Source organism: Panulirus ornatus, chromosome 3 (assembly GCF_036320965.1).
Source record: "Panulirus ornatus isolate Po-2019 chromosome 3, ASM3632096v1, whole genome shotgun sequence".
NCBI lineage: Eukaryota > Metazoa > Arthropoda > Malacostraca > Decapoda > Palinuridae > Panulirus > Panulirus ornatus.
Window position 1 is genome coordinate 43,532,151 of NC_092226.1, and position 21,023 is coordinate 43,553,173.

General features: G+C 42.3%; 1 long non-coding RNA gene across 1 annotated transcript in view; it reads left to right on the forward strand.

Annotated features, from left to right (window-relative positions):
* The window catches only part of LOC139759816 (uncharacterized), a 622,851-nt gene that overhangs the window by 224,238 nt on the left and 377,590 nt on the right, over positions 1-21,023 (forward strand). The window lies entirely within an intron of this gene.

Sequence of the window (21,023 nt, forward strand, 5' to 3'; positions counted from 1 at the left end):
CTCAAAATTGTGATCTTTTCTAATATATATATATATATATATATATATATATATATATATATATATATCCCTGGGGATAGGGGATTAAGAATACTTCCCACGTATTCCCTGCGTGTCGTAGAAGGCGACTAAAAGGGGAGGGAGCGGGGGGCTGGAAATCCTCCCCTCTCGTTTTTTTTTTTTTTAATTTTCCAAAAGAAGGAACAGAGGGGGCCAGGTGAGGATATTCCAAAAAAGGCCCAGTCCTCTGTTCTTAACGCTACCTCGCTAACGCGGGAAATGGCGAATAGTTTGGAAAAAAAAAAAAAATATATATATATATATATATATATATATATATATATATATATATATATATATATATAATTTATTTATTTATTTTTCTTATTATACTTTGTCGCTGTCTTTCGCGATAGCGAGGTAGCGCAAGTAAACAGACGAAAGAATGGCCCAAGCCCACCCACATACATATGTATATACATAAACGCTCACACGCGCACATATACATACCTATACATTTCAAACGTATACATACATATACTTACACAGACATGAACATATATACACATGTACATATTCATACATGCTGCCTTCATCCATTCCCGCCACCACCCCAACACACGTGAAAGCCGCAAACCGACATTCACTGAGAACCAATCACTTTCCTCTCTTCGTACTCGTACACATATCTTACATCCTTGATAAAAGCTTTTCACTGCTTCTAGCAACTTAACTCTAGCACCATATACTCATATGCCTCCTCCAGATCCATAAATGCTGCATACAAATCCATTTGATTTTCAAAGTATTTCTCACATACATCCTTCAAAGCAAACACTTGATCCACACATCCTCTATCACCTCTGAAACCACACTGATCTTCCCCAATCTGATGCTCTGTACATGCCTTCACCCTCTCAATCAATACCCTCCCATATAATTTACCAGGAATACTCAACAGACTTATACCTCTGTAATTTGAACACTCATCTTTATCCCCTTTGCCTTTGTACAATGGCACTATACATGCATTCCGCCAATCCTCAGGCACTTCACTATGGGCCATACATACATTGAATATCCTTACCAACCAGTCAACAACACACTCACCACCTTTTTTGATGAATTTCACAGCAATACCATCCAAACCTACCGCCTTGCTGGCTTTCATCTTCCGCAAAGCTTTCACTACCTCTTCTCTGTTCACCAAACCATTCTCCCTGACCCTCTCACTTTGCACACCATCTCGACCAAAACACCCTATATCTGCCCTTCTATCATATAACACATTCAACAAACCTTCAAAATACTCACTCCATCTCTTTCTCACTTCACTACTACTTGTTATTAACTCCCCATTAGCCCCCTTCACCGATGTTCCCATTTTTTCTTTTGTCTTATGCACTTTATTTACCTCCTTCCAAAACATCTTTTTGTTCTCCCTAAAATTTAATGATATATGTGTTCGTGTGTGTGTGTGTGTGTGTGTGTGTGTGTGTGTATGTGGAGGTGAGTGATTGTAAGACACCGGAGTCGTGTCGTGACAGCTTCTAGTTTCCAGCCACCTCTGCTGCTGGAGACTTCCTCTCTATGGTCACTGTGAGAGTATTTCGTCAGATGGCCGTAAGATCTTTGGCGCTCACATGATGGATACCTAGGTTTGCCTTCTGACCTGAATATATCAACCATGAGACAAAACAGAAGACGAGAAAATAATGGTGGTGGTGGCGACTTGAGGCACAGTGGTAAACACTCTCAGTCAACTGTTCGTTTGATGGTACTAGGAGAGTCTGGTAATGTTATGTTCTCACACTCGAGTCCTCGGTTATGAAGCCGATCCCAAACACTGGTCAGTTTAGAATATCATGAAAGTAGCATCATGTTTCTGCATCTGGGAGAATGTAAACTGAACGGAATGGAAATTAATGTTATAAGCAGCATTGTCCCTAGCTTAACCTCTTTTTTAGTCGACTTCTTTAAATACAACGCTTACCTCCTGCAGCATGATGTTGTGAAGCTTGGGTATGGCGGCCAACCCTCTGGGCTCACCCTGAATGGTCAGGGGTCATCATGCTCAAGGGTGGTGGTACAGTGGACGGCGTCATCTACAAGGTGTGCCGTGGGTGCGGCCCATGCTGGAGACATCAGGGAGGCGGTGTGTGGGCTGGATGGCTATTTGATCTTGTGAGGTGCTGGCACAGAGACTTAGGACGATTGTACCAAAAGTGTGATCATACCGTGTTGCCTGGAAGAGTGTCAGAGACTGTGAAGGATATGAGTAATATTCATCAGGTTCTTAGGCTTCAAGTTCATCGGGAATATGACCTTAATAATTTTTAAGGGTGATGTTGTGGCATCAGGACGTCTTCTAATGATGCTTGTGCGCTGTCATACCAAACGAGTATTTAGAAGGGTCGCTATGACTGCACTCTGACAGTTCTGCAGCTGATACAGGAATGCCAGAGTTGGAATCTCAAAACGTAGTAGGACAGTGAACGCAAATGGGTGTATCAATGATAGAATTAATGGGGGAACTTGAGGTTATTGTCGTAGTTATGAATATGAGGTTTTAAAATGTAAGGCTTAGGAATATGTTGAAAAACTCCATCAGTAGTGTTATGACACACGCACACACACCACTCTCTCGCTTACACACACACACACACACACACACACACACACACACACACACACCGTTCTGTCTGTCTGTCTGTCTCTCTCTCTCTCTCTCTCTCTCTCTCTCTCTCTCTCTCTCTCTCTCTCTCTCTCTCTCTCTCTCTCTCTCTCTCTCTCTCTCTCTCTCTCTCTCTCTCACACACACACACACACACACACACACACACACACACACACACACCACTCACACATCAATCAGGGAGAGAGAGAGAGGGGGGGGGGGGGGATCAAACCGTGTACTGGCAAATGTCAAGATATGCTTCATATACAGAAAGAAGGAAATATTTAGTAAGCTCTTCATATCATGCACGAGAATATGGTTCTCAGGTTCGATCACCGCACGAAATGAAGCACAAAGAGCTAATAGCGAAGGTCAAGAGGAGGGCAACAAAGATGGTACCACAGTTAAGAGAGCTCAGTTACAGGGAAGGCTGGAGGCTTTACATTTGTAAACCTTGGAAGAGAAGAGATGACCTGATAACAGCATAACCTCCGTTGTGTTCCAGTTAGTCTTCTGACCATGACGCATTCATGGGCCGCCCAGGGTCGAGCATATAGGTTCGAATCCTGGTTGCGGCAGTCGGTCCACATTCAACCCAACTGTTCATCCCCCCCTAGGTGTTGGTCAATGAAATGGGTACCTGGCTTATATATATATATATATATATATATATATATATATATATATATATATATATATATATATATATATATATATATATATATATCTTTTCTTTTCTTTTTCTTTCATACTATTCGCCATTTCCCGCATTAGCGAGGTAGCGTTGAGAACAGAGGACTGGGCCCTTGAGGGAATATCCTCACCTGGGCCCCTTCTCTGTTCCCTCTTTTGGAAAATTAAAAAAAAAAGTGAGAGGGGAGGATTTCCAGCCCCCCGCTCCCTCCCCTTTTAGTCGCCTTCTACGACACGCAGGGAATACGTGGGAAGTATTCTTTCTCCCCTATCCCCAGGGATAATATATATATATATATATATATATATATATAAATTAGTTATTTATTTATTTTACTTTGTCGCTGTCTCCCGCGTTTGCGAGGTAGCGCAAGGAAACAGACGAAAGAAATGGCCCAACCTACCCCCATACACATGTATATACATACGTCCACACACGCAAATATACATACCTACACAGCTTTCCATGTTTTACCCCAGACGCTTCATATGCCCTGATTCAATCCACTGACAGCACGTCAACCCCGTATACCACATCGATCCAATTCACTCTATTCCTTGCCCTCCTTTCACCCTCCTGCATGTTCAGGCCCCGATCACACAAAATCTTTTTCACTCCATCTTTCCACCTCCAATTTGGTCTCCCACTTCTCCTCGTTCCCTCCACCTCCGACACATATATCCTCTTGGTCAATCTTTCCTCACTCATTCTCTCCATGTGCCCAAACCATTTCAAAACACCCTCTTCTGCTCTCTCAACCACGCTCTTTTTATTTCCACACATCTCTCTTACCCTTACGTTACTTACTCGATCAAACCACCTCACACCACACATTGTCCTCAAACATCTCATTTCCAGCACATCCATCCTCCTGCGCACAACTCTATCCATAGCCCACGCCTCGCAACCATACAACATTGTTGGAACCACTATTCCTTCAAACATAGCCATTTTTGCTTTCCGAGATAATGTTCTCGACTTCCACACATTCTTCAAGGCTCCCAGGATTTTCGCCCCCTCCCCCACCCTATGATCCACTTCCGCTTCCATGGTTCCATCCGCTGCCAGATCCACTCCCAGATATCTAAAACACTTTACTTCCTCCAGTTTTTCTCCATTCAAACTTACCTCCCTATTGACTTGACCCTCAACCCTACTGTACCTAATTACCTTGCTCTTATTCACATTTACTCTTAACTTTCTTCTTTCACACACTTTACCAAACTCAGTCACCAGCTTCTGCAGTTTCTCACATGAATCAGCCACCAGCGCTGTATCATCAGCGAACAACAACTGACTCACTTCCCAAGCTCTCTCATCCACAACAGACTTCATACTTGCCCCTCTTTCCAAAACTCTTGCATTCACCTCACTAACAACGCCATCCATAAACAAATTAAACAACCATGGAGACATCACACACCCCTGCCGCAAACCTACATTCACTGAGAACCAATCACTTTCCTCTCTTCCTACACGTACACATGCCTTACATCCTCGATAAAAACTTTTCACTGCTTCTAAAAACTTGCCTCCCACACCATATATTCTTAATACCTTCCACAGAGCATCTCTATCAACTCTGTCATATGCCTTCTCCAGATCCATAAATGCTTAATACAAATCCATTTGCTTTTCTAAGTATTTCTCACATACATTCTTCAAAGCAAACACCTGATCCACACATCCTCTACCACTTCTGAAACCACGCTGCTCTTCCCCAATCTGATGCTCTGTGCATGCCTTCACCCTCTCAATCAATACTCTCCCATACGATTTCCCAGGAATACTCAACAAACTTATACCTGTGTAATTTGAGCACTCACTCTTATCCCCTTTGCCTTTGTACAATGGCACTATGCACGCATTCCGCCAATCCTCAGGCACCTCACCATGAGTCATACATACATTAAATAACCTTAACTACCAGTCAATAATACAGTCACCCCCTTTTTTGATAAATTCCACTGCAATACCATCCAAACCTGCTGCCTTGCCGGCTTTCATCTTCCGCAAATCTTTTACTACCTCTTCTCTATTTACCAAATCATTTTCCCTAACCCTCTCACTTTGCACACCACCTCGACCAAAACACCCTATATCTGCCACTCTGTCGTCAAACACATTGAAAAAACCTTCAAAATACTCACTCCATCTTCTCACATCACCACTACTTGTTATCACCTCCCCATTAGCGCTCTTCACTGAATTTCCCATTTGCTCCCTTGTCTTACGCACTTTATTTACCTCCTTCCAAAACAACTTTTTATTCTCCCTAAAATTTAATGATACTCTCTCACCCCAACTCTCATTTGCCCTCTTTTTCACCTCTTGCACCTTTCTCTTGACCTGTCTCTTTCTTTTATACATCTTCCACTCATTTGCATTTTTTCCCTGCAAAAATCGTCCAAATGCCTCTCTCTTCTCTTTCACTAATAATCTTACTTCTTCATCCCACCACTCACTACCCTTTCTAATCAACCCACCTCCCACGCTTCTCATGCCACAAGCATCTTTTGCGCAAGCCATCACTGCTTCCCAAGATACATCCCATTCCTCCCCCACTCCCCTTACCTCCTTTGTTCTCTCCTTTTTCCATTCTGTACTCAGTCTCTCCTGGTACTTCCTCACACAAGTCTCCTTCCCAAGCTCACCTACTCTCACCACTTTCTTCACCCCAACGTTCTCTCTTCTTTTCTAAAAACCCCTACAAATCTTCACCTTCGCCTCCACAAGATAATGATCAGACATCCCTCCAGTTGCACCTTTCAGCACATTAACATCCAAAAGTCTCTCTTTCGCGCGCCTATCAGTTAACACGTAATCCAATAACGCTCTCTGGCCATCTCTCCTACTTACATACGTATACTTATGTATATTTCGCTTTTTAAACCAGGTATTCCCAATCACCAGTCCTTTTTCAGCACATAAATCTACAAGCACTTCACCATATCCATTTACAACACTGAGTACCCCATGTATACCAATTATTCCCTCAACTGCCATATTGCTCACCTTTGCATTCAAATCACCCATCGCTATAACCCGGTCTTGTGCATGAAAACCACTAACACACTCATTCAGCTGCTCCCGAAACACTTGCCTCTCATGATCTTTCTTCTCATGCCCAGGTGCATATGCACCAATAATCACCCATCTCTCTCTATCAACTTTCAGTTTTACCCATATCAATCTAGAATTTGCTTTCTCACACTCTATCACATACTCCCACAACTCCTGTTTCAGGAATAGCGCTACTCCTTCCCTTGCTCTTGTCCTCTCACTAACCCCTGACTTTACTCCCAAGACATTCCCAAACCACTCTTCCCCTTTACCCTTGAGCTTTGTTTCACTCAGAGCCAAAACATCCAGGTTCATTTCCTCAAACATACTACCTATCTCTCCTTTCTTCTCATCTTGGTTACATCCACACACATTTATACACCCCAATCTGAGCCTTCGAGGAGGATGAGCACTCCCCGCGTGACTCCTTCTTCTGTTTCCCCTTTTAGAAAGTTAAAATACAATGAGGGGAGGGTTTGTGGTCCCCCGCTCCCGTCCCCTTTAGTCGCCTTCTACGACACGTGAGGAATGCGTGGGAAGTATTCTTTCTCCCCTATCCCCAGGGATATATATATATATATATATATATATATATATATATATATATATATATATATATATATATATATATACACAATAAAATAAAAGACGATGTTCCCAAGTGCACTTTCGTGTAATAATCACATCGTCAGTGGAGATACTAGAATAAGGTAAAAAACGAAGAACAATCAGTTGATATGCAAGAAGGATTCGTAGGTAAGACGTCATCAGTAAACAAGTGATACCGGTTGGTGGTGCTGGTGGACAGGTAAGGGAACTGTATATAAATGTTGTTTACGAAAAAAGTAGTAAGTTTGTAGAGACCTTTTCTAATATATAAACTTGATAGCAAAACTTAAGTCGCATAGTTGCATAGTTGGCTGGCCACAGAGTGGTGATTAATGGTCAGGCCACAGAATGGTTAGACGCAACAGTTGGTGTGCTTCAGGGTTGAGGCTCAGGTCCGGTTCTCTTTCTCATGTATATTAATGATTTAGGTAATCGGCTGCGTTGTAAGGTATCAAAATTCACGGACGATGATAAGCTGGGAAATAATCGACATCAGAAACTGAACGCGTGCGGCTTTAAACTGACATACACAGACCGATGGACTGGACTAACAGGTTTTTCAAATGAATTTCAGTATTGGTGATTGCAAACTTTGCATCTCTGAAGTAAAAACGTATAGCTAGATTATGAATTCTGCTGAGCAACTAAAGGTAACCGAGGAAAGTGACTTTGGTATGACAATATCTGGTCAGTTAAAACCATATAAGCAGCGCACAGAATTAGTTAAAATGAACAAAATTCTTGGATTCATAAGGAGGGCTTTCTACTTTAGGTCTAAGCTTACTTACCGCAGCATGTACAGCCCAATGGTGCCTCGTCACCTTGATTATTGTGTTCAGTTTTGGCCACCCAGCTTAGAGAAACACTTCGAGAGAAGTGAGGAATAAATCCCATGAAAGCCGGCTAAATGATTTACATTTATGTATCGCTGAAAAAGAGATGATTAAGAGGTGATCTAATATAGGTATTCAGACGTAGAACTGTGATGATTTGGGTTTAAGAAGCTATAGTGGGTAGGCTTGTCTGAATTCACTCGTAGCAATGTTTAAGTGGGCGAAAGTTTTGCTTCCAGTGGGAGATAGTAGTTGTTCTTCAACATCATTGTTAAGATGGAATGATTTAACAACTGGAGTAGTTGAGGGAAGCACAATAGAAATGTCTGAGTAGTTGAGGGATGTACCATAGAGATGTTCGAGTAGTTGAGAGAAGCACCATAGAAATGTTTAAGAAGAGACTTGATGAATATTTTGCTTCGTCTTCGATTGATATTATTTTCACCTCCTTGTGTACTCGAAACGTTTACAAGTATTTCTCTTTGAATCAGCTGTATGTCTGTCTACTCTTACCAATTAATCTGCAAGATTTTGATTCCAACCTCAAAACAACGAAGTACTCTGTTGCTGTTGGCATTTCTTTGTATTCATTGCCTTTGTAGTTCACCCTTGCCGGACGTATTTGCGCTACACACCTGGTCCCAGACCTGAGCTATATGAGTCATTCCAAAGGCCAGAGTTAGAGTGCTGATGGTAGGGAATAAGATTAGAATTAGAACCAAGAAGACACAACAGTACGTTCACCGTCACAAAGATGGAAGTATGATAACACATCTGTACAGTCAGGCTATGCACTTATTCAGATTGATAAACGATGAAACAATAGACCGATGCTTGTCTTTGTATATCGTTAAAACGTTATCAGTCCTTATGGATCAGGTCGGTCTCTCCAGGAACTAGATGAGGCAGCAGTTGTAACTGACAATGAACCAGGAAGGAAGAAATGAGGAGGAAGTGTTCTCGTTATATGGGAGACACATGATGTTCGCATTATCGATCTGTCTGGTGCAATATCTCAAGTATCATAACAAGTCCACAAACACATACGCACACAAAAAAAAATCTTGTTTTTTCTTTCGTCATAATTCCAGAAACTTTCAGTCGATCCTTCCATTTCCCAGTAAATATATGAATATGTCAAATAAGATATTGAATTTTCACAATATTCAGAATTCACTTATATTCAGGATCATAAGCTGGGGACATGTTCTTAATATTTCGATCTTGTATTGAGTACATCCAACTTGATATGTTTGGTAGGTCAGTAGGAATTCATGTTTATCGCATTACTCACAGGTTGTGAGACAGCTTCAGAGTCTTTGAAAAATATTTACTCCTAGTTTGTGGTGGACATAAATCTGGCAGGTTTAGAGTCAGTTGTTGAAGGGTAGTGTAGATAATTAGACAAGCTGGTGTATGTGGCAGAGTAGCTGGCTTTGGGTATCCCAATTGCACAGATGTTGCTCAAGTGTCAAGAGAGTTAGAGCGAGTAGTACGTTTGACACCAGTGAGCGTCTCTGGTCAGCACGAAGTGTTTGTCGTGATTTCTGGGTAGAGAATATTCTTAAGTGACGGATGTCATTCTCTACAAGTGCTGGTCAGCTGGGGCTTAGAGCACAGGGGTGAGAACTGAAGAAACGCGAGGAATGGGATGTGAGAGCCAGGCAGGAGCCAAGAGGAGGGAGACTGTGCAAGAGCTAGACTAACATTGATGAGGACTTGCCAACTGGAATGGAAGGTTTCTGGACAAAGGGAGGATTAACAGCGTTGAGTGAGGCTACGTCTTTCCAAAGGCACCTGAACAAAAGCCAAGCCAAATCCCGGACCCCAGTGACTCCTCAAGGACTATTTCCAAAAGGGATATTCATGTTGCTGCTCAAATATGCTGCTTCTCCAGACGTGGGATTAGGGCCTCCATGGACATAGACTGAATCGTCTTTCGGGTTTTGGAAACCCTTTTGTAAAGAATTGACGTAAGATAGAAAAACATCGAAGTCGACAGGCTTGAATCTTCCAGTATATATATATTTTTCATTTTTATTATACTTTGTCGCTGTCTCCCGCGTTAGCAAGGTAGCGCAAGGAAACAGACGAAAGAATGGCCCAACCCACGCACATACACGTGTATATACATACACGTCCACACAAGCACATATACATACCTATACATCTCAACGTATACATATATATACACACACACAGACATATACATATATACATGTACATATCTCATACTGTCTGCCTTTATTCATTCCCATCGCCACCTCGCCACACATGAAATAACAACCCCCTCCCCCCGCATGTGCGCGAGGTAGCTCTAGGAAAAGACAACAAAGGCCACGTTCGTTCACCCTCAGTCTCTAGCTGTCATGTAATAATGCACCGAAAACACAGCTCCCTTTAAACATCCAGGCCCCACAGAACTTTTCATGGTTTACCCCAGACGCTTCACATGCCCTGGTTCAATCCATTGACAGCACGTCGACCCCGGTATACCACTTTGTTCCAATTCACTCTATTCCTTGCCCTCCTTTCACCCTCCTGCATGTTCAGGCCCCGATCACTCAAAATCTTTTTCAGTCCATCTTTCCACCTCCAATTTGGTCTCCCACTCTCCTCGTTCCCTCCACCTCTGACACATATATCCTCTTAGTCAATCTTTCCTCACTCATTCTCTCCATGTGACCATACCATTTCAAAACACCCTCCTCTGCTCTCTCAACCACACTCTTTTTATTACCACACATCTCTCTTACCCTATTATTACTTACTCGATCAAACCACCTCACACCACATATTGTCCTCAAACATCTCATTTCCAGCACATCCACCCTCCTCCGCAAAACTCTATCCATAGCCCACGCCTCGTAACCATAAAACATTGTTGGAGCCACTATTCCTTCAAACATAGCCATTTTTGCTTTCCGCGATAATGTTCTCGACTTCCACACTTTCTTCAAGGCTCCCAGAACTTTCGCCCCCTCCCCCACCCTATGATTCACTCTCGCTTCCATGGTTCCATCCGCTGCCAAATCCACTCCCATATATCTAAAACACTTCACTTCCTCCAGTTTTCTACATTTAAACTTACCTCCCAATTGACTTGTTTCTCAACCCTACTGCACCTAATAACCTTGCTCTTATTCACATTTACTCTCAGCTTTCTTCTTTCACACACTTTACCAAACTCAGTCACCAGCTTCTGCAGTTTCTCACATGAATCATCCACCAGCGCTGTATCATCAGCGAACAATAACTGACTCACTTCCCAAGCTCTCTCATCCACAACAGACTGCATGCTTGCCCCTTTTTCCAAAACTCTTGCATTCACCTCACTAACAACGCCATCCATAAACAAATTAAACAACCATGGAGACATCACACACCCCTGCCGCAAACCAACATTCACTGAGAACTAGTCACTTTCCTCTCTTCCTACACGTACACATGCCTTACATCCTAGATAAAAACTTTTCACTGCTTCTAACAACTTGCCTTCCACACCATATATTCTTAATACCTTCCACAGAGCATCTCTATCAACTCTATCATATGCCATCTCCAGATCCATAAATGCTACATACAAATCCATTTGCTTTTCTAGTATTTCTCACATACATTCTTCAAAGCAAACACCTTATCCACACATCCTCTACCACTTTTGATACCACACTGCTCTTCCCCAATCTGATGCTCTGTACATGCCTTCACCCTCTCAATCAATACCCTCCCATATAATTTCCCAGGAATACTCAACAAACTTATACCTTTGTAATTTGAGTACTCATTTTTTCCCCTTTGCCTTTGTACAATGGCACTGTACGAGCACTCCGCCAATCCTCAGGCACCTCAACAAGAGTCATACACACATTAAATAACCTTACCAACTAGTCACCCTCTTTTTAATGAATTTCACTGCAATACCATCCAAACCCGCTGCCTTGCCGGCTTTCATCATCCGCAAAGCTTTTACTACCTCTTCTCTATTTACCAAATCATTCTCCCTAACCCTCTCACTATGCACACTACCTCGACCAAAATACCCTATATCTGCCACTACCACCAAACTCATTTAACATATCTTCAAAATACTCATTCCATCTCCTTCTCACTCCATCACTACCTGTTATCACTTCCCTACTTGCTCCCTTCACTGATGCTTGCTTTTATGCATCTTCCAGTCATTTGCATTATCTCCCTGAAAGTATCGTCCTAACGCCTCTTTTTTCTCTTTCACTAGCAACCTTACTTCTTCATCACACCACTCACTACCCTTTCTAATCTGCCCACCCACTTTTCTCATGACAAATGCATCTTTTGCTGAAGCCATCACAACTTCGCTAGATACATCCCATTCCTAACCGTCTCTCCTCACTTCGTTTGCTCTCACCTTTTGCCATTCTACTTTCAGTCTCTCCTGATACTTCCTCAAACAAGTCTCCTTTCCAAGCTCACTTGCTCCCACCGCTCTCTTCTCCCAAACATTCTCTCTTCTTTTCTGAAAACATCTACAGATCTACACCTTCGCCTCCATAAGATTGTGATCAGACATCCCACACAGATTGAAATGATGACTGAGTTAATTTACCATCATTTCACTCTATCTTCCTTAGGGCATTACGTATTTGCAGTCCAGTGTTTATTGATATGAGTTTGAGAAAATATATTGTTTTGGCTCTAAGTTAAAGTACCCTAGTTCTTTCATTGATAAATCCCTTAAGTTAGCAAAGAAATCATTTATATAGAGAAGAACCCAAACCTTCCATTGACACCAAGAATCTTTTAGTTCTCCCTTTTAATGGTAATTTTGCTTTACTTCTCATGCTGCCTAGATACTTTAATGTAAATGTTGCCTTCAGCAAAAATAATACTATAAAGAATATCTTAATCAGGAACTCACCAGAAAATTCTCCTGGATGCCTCTATAGAGTGCCATGTGGAAATTTTGATAAGTTTTATGTTGGGCAGACTGATAAGGATCTTTTTGTGAGACTAAAGCAACATAGATATGATATAAGAACAGGACAAGAATCAAATGCCTTGTTTAATCACGTTTAAAAACTACGATCATTGTATTGACTGGAGTAATGCCATCTCAGTTATTAAGTCTAACTCCAGTACCAAGAGAAATATCATTGAATCTTCTATTATTATGTACACAAAGAATTATAATCTTAATATTGGTGAAGGTCTATACAAATTGGATAACTTTATTGTTGACAAAATTTGTAAACAATTCCCCTTCTTGTCCACATAATAAGTTTATGATACTCTCGTTGTCTGTCTTGGGCAATCACGTGTTAACCAAATGGCGTCGTAGCTTCCTCTCTTCGTTGTATATCAGCTGACTTTTATTTCTTTCTTGTATCTCCCCTGAAAATGTGATTATTGCACGAAAGTGCACTTGAGAACTTGTCATGTTTCATTTTCCCTTGGGACTCATAAGAATACATATAAATAAATAAATAAATAAATAAATAGATAAATAAATATATATATATTTTTTGGCTCTGAGTGAAACGAAGCTCAAGGGTAAAGGGGAAGAGTGGTTTGGGAATGTCTTGGGAGTAAAGTCAGGGGTTAGTGAGAGGACAAGAGCAAGGGAAGGAGTAGCAGTACTCCTGAAACAGGAGTTGTGGGAGTATGTGATAGAATGTAAGAAAGTAAATTCTCGATTAATATGGGTAAAACTAAAAGTTGATGGAGAGAGATGGGTGATCATTGGTGCATATGCACCTGGGCATGAGAAGAAAGATCATGAGAGGCAAGTGTTTTGGGAGCAGCTGAATGAGTGTGTTTGTGGTTTTGATGCACGAGACAGGGTTATAGTGATGGGTGATTTGAATGCAAAGGTGAGTAATGTGGCAGTTGAGGGAATAATTGGTATACATGGGGTGTTCAGTGTTGTAAATGGAAATGGTGAAGAGCTTGTAGATTTATGTGCTGAAAAAGGACTGGTGATTGGGAATACCTGGTTTAAAAAGCGAGATATACATAAGTATACGTATGTAAGTAGGAGAGATGGCCAGAGAGCGTTATTGGATTACGTGTTAATTGACAGGCGCGCGAAAGAGAGACTTTTGGATGTTAATGTGCTGAGAGGTGCAACTGGAGGGATGTCTGATCATTATCTTGTGGAGGCTAAGGTGAAGATTTGTATGGGTTTTCAGAAAAGAAGAGTGAATGTTGGGGTGAAGAGGGTGGTGAGAGTAAGTGAGCTTGGGAAGGAGACTTGTGTGAGGAAGTACCAGGAGAGACTGAGTACAGAATGGAAAAAGGTGAGAACAATGGAAGTAAGGGGAGTGGGGGAGGAATGGGATGTATTTAGGGAATCAGTGATGGATTGCGCAAAAGATGCTTGTGGCATGAGAAGAGTGGGAGGTGGGTTGATTAGAAAGGGTAGTGAGTGGTGGGATGAAGAAGTAAGATTATTAGTGAAAGAGAAGAGAGAGGCATTTGGACGATTTTTGCAGGGAAAAAAATGCAATTGAGTGGGAGATGTATAAAAGAAAGAGACAGGAGGTCAAGAGAAAGGTGCAAGAGGTGAAAAAGAGGGCAAATGAGAGTTGGGGTGAGAGAGTATCATTAAATTTTAGGGAGAATAAAAAGATGTTCTGGAAGGAGGTAAATAAAGTGCGTAAGACAAGGGAGCAAATGGGAACTTCAGTGAAGGGCGCAAATGGGGAGGTGATAACAAGTAGTGGTGATGTGAGAAGGAGATGGAGTGAGTATTTTGAAGGTTTGTTGAATGTGTTTGATGATAGAGTGGCAGATGTAGGGTGTTTTGGTCGAGGTGGAGTGCAAAGTGAGAGTGTTAGGGAAAATGATTTGGTAAACAGAGAAAAGGTAGTAAAAGCTTTGCGGAAGATGAAAGCCGGCAAGGCAGCAGGTTTGGATGGAATTGCAGTGGAATTTATTAAAAAAGGGGGTGACTGTATTATTGACTGGTTGGTAAGGTTATTTGATGTATGTATGACTCATGGTGAGGTGCCTGAGGATTGGCGGAATGCGTGCATAGTGCCATTGTACAAAGGCAAAGGGGATAAGAGTGAGTGCGCAAATGGGGAGGTGATAACAAGTAGTGGTGATGTGAGAAGGAGATGGAGTGAGTATTTTGAAGGTTTGTTGAATGTGTTTGATGATAGAGTGGCAGATATAGGGGTGTTTTGGTCGAGGTGGAGTGCAAAGTGAGAGTGTTAGGGAAAATGATTTGGTAAACAGAGAAAAGGTAGTAAAAGCTTTGCGGAAGATGGAAAACCGGCAAGGCAGCAGGTTTGGATGGTATTGCAGTGGAATTTATTAAAAAAGGGGGTGACTGTATTATTGACTGGTTGGTAAGGTTATTTAATATATGTATGACTCATGGTGAGGTGCCTGAGTATTGGCGGAATGCGTGCATAGTGCCATTGTACAAAGGCAAAGGGGATAAGAGTGAGTGCTCAAATTACAGAGGTATAAGTTTGTTGAGTATTCCTGGTAAATTATATGGGAGGGTATTGATTGAGAGGGTGAAGGCATGTACAGAGCATCAGATTGGGGAAGATCAGTGTGGTTTCAGAAGTGGTAGAGGATGTGTGGATCAGGTGTTTACTTTGAAGAATGTATGTGAGAAATACTAAAGCAAATGGATTTGTATGTAGCATTTATGGATCTGGAGAAGGCATATGATAGAGTTGATAGAGATGCTCTGTGGAAGGTATTAAGAATATATGGTGTGGGAGGAAAGTTGTTAGAAGCAGTGAAAAGTTTTTATCGAGGATGTAAGGCATGTGTACGTGTAGGAAGAGAGGGAAGTGATTGGTTCTCAGTGAATGTAGGTTTGCGGCAGGGGTGTGTGATGTCTCCATGGTTGTTTAATTTGTTTATGGATGGGGTTGTTAGGGAGGTGAATGCAAGAGTTTTGGAAAGAGGGGCAAGTATGAAGTCTGTTGTGGATGAGAGAGCTTGGGAAGTGAGTCAGTTGTTGTTCGCTGATGATACAGCGCTGGTGGCTGGTTCATGTGAGAAACTGCAGAAGCTGGTGACTGAGTTTGGTAAAGTGTGTGAAAGAAGAAAGTTAAGAGTAAATGTGAATAAGAGCAAGGTAATTAGGTACAGTAGGGTTGAGGGTCAAGTCAATAGGGAGGTAAGTTTGAATGGAGAAAAACTGGAGGAAGTGAAGTGTTTTAGATATCTGGGAGTGGATCTGGCAGCGGATGGAACCATGGAAGCGGAAGTGGATCATAGGGTGGGGGAGGGGGCGAAAATTCTGGGAGCCTTGAAGAATGTGTGGAAGTCGAGAACATTATCTCGGAAAGCAAAAATGGGTATGTTTGAAGGAATAGTGGTTCCAACAATGTTGTATGGTTGCGAGGCGTGGGCTATTGATAGAGTTGTGCGCAGGAGGATGGATGTGCTGGAAATAAGATGTTTGAGGACAATGTGTGGTGTGAGGTGGTTTGATCGAGTAAGTAACGTAAGGGTAAGAGAGATGTGTGGAAATAAAAAGAGCGTGGTTGAGAGAGCAGAAGAGGGTGTTTTGAAATGGTTTGGGCACATGGAGAGAATGAGTGAGGAAAGATTGACCAAGAGGATATATGTGTCGGAGGTGGAGGGAACGAGGAGAAGTGGGAGACCAAATTGGAGGTGGAAAGATGGAGTGAAAAAGATTTTGTGTGATCGGGGCCTGAACATGCAGGAGGGTGAAAGGAGGGCAAGGAATAGAGTGAATTGGATCGATGTGGTATACCGGGGTTGACGTGCTGTCAGTGGATTGAATCAGGGCATGTGTAGCGTCTGGGGTAAACCATGGAAAGCTGTGTAGGTATGTATATTTGCGTGTGTGGACGTATGTATATACATGTGTATGGGGGTGGGTTGGGCCATTTCTTTCGTCTGTTTCCTTGCGCTATCTCGCAAACGCGGGAGACAGCGACAAAGCAAAAACAAATATATATATATATATATATATATATATATATATATATATATATATACCCACTCTAGGAATGACCCACTCAGAAGCCAACAAACAAGCACATGCAGGGTACCATATGACACGGGGGAAACAATGGCCGGTCACGCCGTAGGGCGAGAGCGTAATAAGGGATATTGGGTCTGGAGAAAAGTAAGGGGGAAATATTTTGCCAGATAATAGCCTGGCCTGGCAAAATACAACATATTCTCCACACTCTATACACAATAACACGGAAGCCCAATACAATGCCCCACGAATTCCTTCCCGCCATTCTTTCCAAGAACTGTTAAAACCTTGGGTGCCGTGACGCTACATGGTGGCCGTGCAGCAGACCGCATGACGTTACGTGGTGGCCCTTGCAGCAGACCGCGTGACGCTACGTGGTGGTCTGTGCAACTGTCCGTGTACGTGGTGACCCGTGCAGCAGACCGCGTGAAGCTACGTGGTGGCCCGTGCAGTAGCCCATATACATAGCTCGTGCAGCGGATCGCGTGACGCTATATGGTGGCACGTGCAGCTGACTGTGTACGTGGTGGCCCATACAGCTGACCGTGTACGTGGTGGCCCAATGCAGCAGACCGCGTAATGCTACCTGGTGGCCCGCGTAGCAACTCGTATACATGCTAGCCCGTGCAGCTGACCGTGTACATGGTGGCCCGTGCAATAGACCGCGTGATGCTGTGTGCTGGCCCGTGCAGCAGACCGCGTGACGCTATATGGTGGTCCCTGTAGCAACCTGAGTGACGCTTCTTGGTGGGTCATGCAATAGCCCGCGTGACGCTGTATCGTTGGTCGTGCAGGGGTGACGTTGTATTGATCATAACACACTTATGTTACGTCGATGAATACATATTAACGCATCATTTTGGCTCGTCTTTATTAGTAAGTATTTTCAGACCAGCATGGAACACCGCACAACGTGAGCAATGTTTTGTAAAAGGCAGACGAGGATTATCCGCCGTAAACCTTTAAATTTAGGTCAGGTCAGGTTAGGTTAGGTTAGGTTAGGTTAGGTCATGTAAGTTGAGGTTAGGTTAGGTTAGGTCAGGTCATGTTAGTTGAGGTTAGGTTAGGTCAGGTCATGTTAGTTGAGGTTAGGTTAGATTAGGTCAGGTTATGTTGGTTGAGGTTAGGTTAGGTTAGGTCATGTAAGTTGAGTTTAGGTTAGGTTAGGTCATGTAAGTTGAGGTTAGGTTAGGTTAGGTCATGTTAGTTGAGGTTAGGTTAGGTTAGGTTAGGTTATGTTGGTTGAGGTTAGGTTAGGTTAGGTTAGGTTAGGTTATGTTGGTTGAGCTTAGGTTAGGTTAGGTTAGGTTAGGTTATGTTGGTTGAGCTTAGGTTAGGTTACGAAAAAGAATATTGTGATTGCGCTTATCATCCTTTATACTGACTGGTACCATGCGAACAGTGTTCACCACCAATACTGTATATTCGTTGACCATAGGAAATACGTTTTACGATAATCATAAAGGATATGTTACATGTGGACTTACATCATGTATTATAGTGATTAGTGCGTTTTGTCCCTGGAGGTAAGAGTACCCAGGTTCGATTTCTGGACTCGGTGAAATGTTTTATCTGCAGCAAGGAAGGAGTCACACGAGAGACGATCGACGGATAACCTCCTGTAGATTTGGGGGTTATGGGAGGTGGATAGGGGGAGGTAGATGAGTCTTGATCACGGGGTGTCGTACGGAGGAAGACTGCCAGCACTTCTGATCGGCCCAAGAGAATGTGGTGGATGGGTAGAGCAGGTAACTCTGTTTACATCGCAGAACTGAAAATTAGCCAGCGGCTTGTCTCACAGTGGTATAGAATTGGACGTAAGCAAAAAACGTTTTTGAGGAAGCGCTCTGTAGAAGGGAGGAATGAACAACACGGGTATACCGTATAAAAAATAGTGACACAGCGAGTCAGTAGCAGGAAGCATTGGACTGAGAAACTAGAGGAGGGGGGGGGGGGAAATGTTTTTTTTAATAACAAACAAAAGACCTTCATTAATTTCAACACATCCTTACCTTACCTGTTGATGAACCTGACTGAAGCTGAGAACACTATACTCTGTAGCATACATACACACACACACACACACACACACACACACACACACACAATATATATATATATATATATATATATATATATATATATATATATATATATATATATATATATATATATATATATATATATATATATATATGGGGATAGGAGAGAAAGAATACTTCCCACGCATTCCTCACGTGTCGTAGAAGGCGACTAAAGGGGACGGGAACGGGGAGCTTTAACTTTCTAAAAGGGGAAACAGAAGAAGGAGTCACGCGGGGAGTGCTCACCCTCCTCGAAGACTCAGAATGGGGTGTCTAAATGTGTGTGGATGTAACCAAGATGAGAAAAAAGGAAAGATAGATAGTATGTTTGAGGAAAGGAGCCTGTATGTTTTGGCTTTGAGTGAAACGAAGCTCAAGGGGAAAGGGGAAGAGTGGTTTGGGAATGTCTTGGGAGTTAGTCAGGGGTTAGTGAGAGGACAAGAGCAAGGAAAGGAGTAGCACTACTCCTGAAACAGGAGTGGTGGGAGTATGTGATAGAGTGTAAGAAAGTAAACTCTAGATTGATATGTGTAAAACTGAAAGTCGATGGAGAGAGATGGGTGATTATTGATGCATATGCACCTGGGCATGAGAAGAAAGATCATGAGAGGCAAGTGTTTTGGGAGCAGCTGAGTGAGTGTGTTAGTAGTTTTGATGCACGAGACCGGGTTATAGTGATGGGTGATTTGAGTGCTAATGTGAGTAATGGTGTACATAGGGTGTTCAGTATTGTAAACGGAAATGGTGAAGAGCTTGTAGATTTATGTGCTGAAAAAGGACTGGTGATTGGAATACCTGGTTTAAAAAGAGAGATACACATAAGTATACGTATGTAAGGAGGAGAGATGTCCAGAGACCGTTATTGGATTACGTGTTAATTGATAGGCGAGCGGAAGAGAGACTTTTGGATGTTAATGTCCTGAGAGGTGCAACTGGAGGGATGTCTGATCATTATCTTGTGGGGGCAAAGGTGAAGATTTGTAGTGGTTTTCAGAAAAGAAAGAGTGAATGTTGGGGTGAAGAGAGTGGTGAGAGTAAGTGAACTTGGGAAGGAGACTTGTGTGAGGAAGTACCAGGAGAGACTGAGTACAGAATGGAAAAAAGGTGAGAACAAAACAGGTAAGGGGAGTGGGGGAGGAATGGGATGTATTTAGGGAATCAGTAATGGATTGCGCAAAAGATGCTTGTGGCATGAGAAGTGTGTGAGGTGGGCTGATTAGAAAGGGTGATGAGTGGTGGGATGAAGAAGTAAGATTATTAGTGAAAGAGAAGAGAAAGGCATTTGGACGATTTTTGCAGGGAAATAATGCAAAAGAGTGGGAGATGTATAAAAGATAGAGGTAGGAGGCTAAGAGAAAGGTGCAAGAGGTAAAACAGAAGGCAAATGAGAGTTGGCGTGAGAGAGTATCATTAAATTTTAGGGAGAATAAAAAAATGTTTTGGAAGGAGGTAAATAAAGTGCGTAAGACAAGGGAACAATTGGGATCTTCAGAGGAGGGTGCTAATGGGGAGATAATAACAAGTAGTGGTGATGTGAGAAGATGGAGTGAGTATTTTGAAGGTTTGTTGAATGTGTTTGATGATAGAGTGGCAGATATAGGGTGTTTAGGTCGAGGTGGTGTGCAAAGTGAGAGGGTTGGGGAGAATGATTTGGTAAATTTATTAAAAATTCATTAAAAAGGTGGTGACTGTATTGTTGACTGGTTGGTAAGGTTACTTAATGTGTGTATGACTCATGGTGAGGTGCCTGAGGATTGGCGGAATGCTTGCATAGTGCCATTGTACAAAGGCAAAGGGGATAAGAGTGAGTGCTCTAGATTACAGAGTTATAAGTTTGTTGAGTATTCCTGGGAAATTATATGGGAGGGTATTGATTGAGAGGGTGAAGGCATGTACAGAGCATCAGATTGGGGAAGATCAGTGTGGTTTCAGAAGTGGTAGAGGATGTGTGGATCAGGTGTTTACTTTGAAGAATGTATGTGAGAAATACTAAAAGCAAATCGATTTGTATGTAGCATTTATGGATCTGGAGAAGGCATATGATAGAGTTGATAGAGATGCTCTGTGGAAGGTATTAAGAATATATGGTGTGGGAGAAAGT